Source organism: Pan paniscus, chromosome 20 (genome assembly GCF_029289425.2).
Source record: "Pan paniscus chromosome 20, NHGRI_mPanPan1-v2.0_pri, whole genome shotgun sequence".
Taxonomy (NCBI): domain Eukaryota; kingdom Metazoa; phylum Chordata; class Mammalia; order Primates; family Hominidae; genus Pan; species Pan paniscus.
Genome location: NC_073269.2, coordinates 25,116,423 through 25,120,773, shown reverse-complemented (window position 1 = coordinate 25,120,773; position 4,351 = coordinate 25,116,423). Strand labels below are relative to the sequence as shown.

Genomic DNA, 4,351 nt, shown 5'->3' with positions numbered 1-4,351 from the left:
ATGTTCACAGGAGAAGCTTTAAGGTACTTAAAGCTGCAGCAGTACAGTTGAAAGCACCACATTACAGAGGAAATGCTCTAAAGGGTTCAGCAGCTGCCCACCCATCCCAAACCACCCCCAATCCCAGTAATATGTAAAAGCTCCTGTTAAAGTTTTTTTCTTATGCTAATAAATGCGTACCACCTAGTGACTAGCAGCATTAGAGAGGTAAAGTGAAAATAGGAAGCCTACAGGAATATCTAAATGCCTGCTTAGAAGAAACAAAGCAGCAGACAGAATCCTTAGCCCTCTAGTCTATGTAGGGAAGCAGTTGAATTAAATTCAGATTTACCCACATTAACAAAAATTTAACAAAGCTCCCCCAAGACACCAGAATAAAACTTGACCTTTCCAGTCAAAGGGCAGAGAAAGGCTTCTTCCATGTCCTGGAGTTGAATGAGTTCAAAGATTGGCAATAAAGGAAAAAAGAAAGCATTACGGGTGTGATGGGAACAAGCTTTGGAGTTTATCGAACAGTCACACCAAGTTTCTTTAGCACAAGGACACCCTTTTCTTGGTACTCCTGTCGGGTCATCCAAAAATTGTCTTTGTCTTTCATGATATCCACTAGAACTGCACCGCCCAAGAATACCATGTGCTTTCTGCGGGATGGGTCTTCAATGCAGATCTTAAATTTAGGAAGTTTTTCCACATCATCCTTCAAAACTCTTTCTAAGTAAAGCTGTTTAAGTTCTCGTTCAACCATGATGACAGGCCAGGATACATAGTAGACCCTCCAGAAAGCACAATGTGTTTGTAGAATTCAGATCTGGTATCAATGTCAGCCGCCTGAATTGTGTTAAAAAGCAATTCAGCAACACCAACTCCTTCAACATTGATCAAGTGAGGCTGAAATAAAGCTTCTGGTGTTTCAAATCTCTCTCCCCCAACTTTGATGATTCATCCATCTGGGAGTGTATAAGATTCAACTAATACTGTGGTTTCTAAGGCCAGTTTCTGCTCTTGCACAATATTATATCCCACGTAACACAGTTTTTCTTTAATCATGCGAACCGTTTCAAAATCAGCAGAGTGGTTGAAGGTGTATCCTTGCAACAGAAGTAGCTTGATAAGATATCTAGTTATATCCCTCCCAGCAATATCCAGTCTCCTGGTAAGATGAGGGAGAGAAAAGCCTTCATATACTGGGTAAATGTGAGTCACGCCATCTCCAGAGTCTACCACTACACCAGTCAATAAACCTTGAGCGTACAAAGTCAGAACTGCCTGGATGGCTACATATATACCGGAAAACTGGTAAGTTTCAAACATTACCTCTACCATCTTCTCTCTGTTTTCGGTTGGGTTCATAAGAGGTTCTGTGAGTAAGATTTTACAATTTCTGGTATCTATATTAGGTTTCTCTGGTCCAAATGTGTAGTCCCACAGGTGTTTCGTGTCATCCCAATTTCGTACTATGCCATTTTCCATAGGGTAGTTAACTTCTAACATTGATCGTAATTCACTTGCCTCATCACCAACCATAAGATCCTTGATTTCAATGTTTCCCACTTTGGTGGTTGATCTGATCGTTGTACCCGAGCGAGTTAGGAAAACGCCACACTTTGAGATGAATTAAGAGTCCTTTATTAGCCGGTGACCGAGAGACGGCTAACGTGTAAAGTTCTCTCGGCCCAGAGGAAGGGGCTTGATTAACTTTTATACCTCCCTTGGTTTAGGAAGGGGAGGGGGGTCTAGTTAGAACAATTTTACAGAAGTTAAGTAGTCAAAAAGTTAAAAGGATAAATGATTACAGGAAAGTAAACAGTTACAGGTGCAGGGGCTTTAAGACTATTACAAGGTGATAGACGCGGGGCTTTGGGCGTTATCAATCAGATGAATTCTTGGGGAGTGCGGATATAGCTTGCCACAGTATCTAATCAGTTAATTGCATTCTTGGATGTGCTGGGAGTCACCTTGCACAAGTTAAGTCCTTGAGGAAGGGGCTGCCAGTGAAAGAGCCAAGATGGAGTTTGTCTGGTTCTCTTAGCTAAGGGAGAAACAAGGCCAGGTGAATAAAGGAAAAAACAAGGTTGGGCATTACATGATAATAGATCTTCCAACCAAAGCTGGGAAGATGTGTTCTGGAAAGTTGGAGCCTGCATATCCACACTTCACAAACCCGGTGCCATTGTCGCACACCACCACCTTCCTGCCCTGGCTGTCCATCGTCCGCCCAGGGAAGAGCCGCTGCCGCCGCACAACCTACAGCCGCCGCCGCCCTGCCGTTTTCTCTTCTTCCAAAACTTATTTTTAAATCAGCCATAATAGTAATCAAAGACAGAGAAAAGAAGGTTTTTAATATTCATAATTTATATTTTAAAACGAACATGCTTCTAGAAATAAAGAAGGACAGGAAGAAAGAAATATACAAACAAATAAAAGGTAGCCTGGTCAACATGGTGAAAGCCTGCCTTTACTAAAAATACAAAAATTAGCTAAGTGTGGTGGTGCACACCTGTAATCTCAGCTAGAGGCTGAGGAGGCTGAGGCACTAGAATCACTGGAACCTGGGAGGCAGAGGTTGGGCGTGGTGGCGGGAGCCTGTAGTCCCAGCTACTCGGGAGGCTGAGGCAGGAGAATGGCGTGAACCCGTGAGGCGGAGCTTGCAGTGAGCCGAGATAGTGCCACTGCAGTCTGGCCTGGGAGAAAGAGCGAGACTCCGTCTCAAAAAATAAATAAATAAATAAATAAATAATACAATTAGCAAAATCAATAACAAAGTTGAAGGCAGATGTAATCACGAAGAATTTTTGCATTCAACTGAAGTTAATTTTTTACCTCATTTAAATATATTGTTGGATCTTTTAGAGGTTTTGTGTAATCACCAAGACACTACTAAGAAAATATCTGTATAGATACACAAAAGAAAATAAGAAGAAAATTGAAAGCATATCAATACAAAAATTTAAAAGAAACACACACACACAAAGGCAGAAAAAAATGAGAGACAAAGATACAAAAATCAAATAAAACAATTAATAAAGTAACATTGGTCAGGTGCGGCGGCTTATGCCTGTAGTCCCAGCACTTTAGGAAGCCAAGGAAGTTGGATCACTTAAGGTCAGGAATTCAAGCCCAGCCTGGCCAACATGGCATAAATCCATCTGTACTAAAAATACCAAAAATTAGCCAGGCATGGTGGCAGGTGCCTGTGATCCCAGCTACTCAGGTGGCTGAGACAGGAGAATCCCTTGGACCTAGGAGGCAGAGGTTGCAGTGATCTGAGATTGCACCATTGCACTCTAACCTGGATGAAAGAGTGAGACTCCGTCACACACACACACACACACACACACAGACACACACACACACAAATTATTGTTTTTCTCTTTCAGAAAACTATTTAAATATATATAATTATCTTTCCAATCAAGAGACATACTTTCAATAAAAAGCTTTATTAAAAAATTTTACCAGCCTGACCAACATGGCAAAACCCTGTCTCTACAAAAAATACAAAAGTTAGTCAACTGTGGTGGTGCCTGCCTGTAATCCCAGCTACTCAGGAGGCTGAGGCAGGAGAATCACTTGAACCTAGAAGGTGGAGGTTGCAGTAAGCCGAGGTCGCACCACTTGCACTCCAGCCTGGGTGACAGAGTGAGACTCCATCTCAAAAAAAAAAAATTTGAAAATCAAGATCCAACTTGCCTTTCTACAAGAGTCACCTCAGATCTAATGACAAAGACTGAAAGTGGTGAGATGGAAGTAGAAATTTCATGTAAATATTAATGAAATGAGAGTAGAAGAGGTCAAAATAATATTACAAAAGCTACATCTTAAGTCAAAAACTGTCATATTTTATAAAATGTACTTTAAGTCAAAACTTCAAAAAGACACAGAAGGGCATTAAACAATATATAAATTCATTCACTGGGAACTTATCACAAATTTGTGTGTATTTGTGTGTGTGTGTGTTTCAAATTAGGGTTTCAAATATATAAAGCAAATACTAACAAAACTGAATAAGCACATAGAGAGAAATATAATTATACTAGGCTATTTCAATACCCCACTTGCTATAATAATAATGACATATTTGAAAATCCATGTTTATTGTGCCAGTATTCACAAAAGACAAAAGGCTGAAGCAACCCAGATGTCTCTTGATTTATAAACATATCAAAAAATGTAACATATACATATGATGAAATATTATCCCACCTTAAAAAAAACAATCGTGTCACATTTTAAGATGAACCTTGAGAATATTATGTCACCTGAATTAATCCAGTAACAAAATAATGGATACTGTATGATTCCATTAATCATAAAAAGAGAAAGTGGAAGGTTTGTCCAGTCTAGGGCTGGA

At 40.0% G+C, this 4,351-nt stretch overlaps 1 pseudogene; it reads right to left on the bottom strand.

Moving 5' to 3' along the window:
* Nucleotides 1–243: 243 nt before the first annotated feature.
* On the bottom strand, nt 244–2,275 carry LOC100987084 (actin-related protein 2-like; annotated as a pseudogene).
* Nucleotides 2,276–4,351: the final 2,076 nt, after the last annotated feature.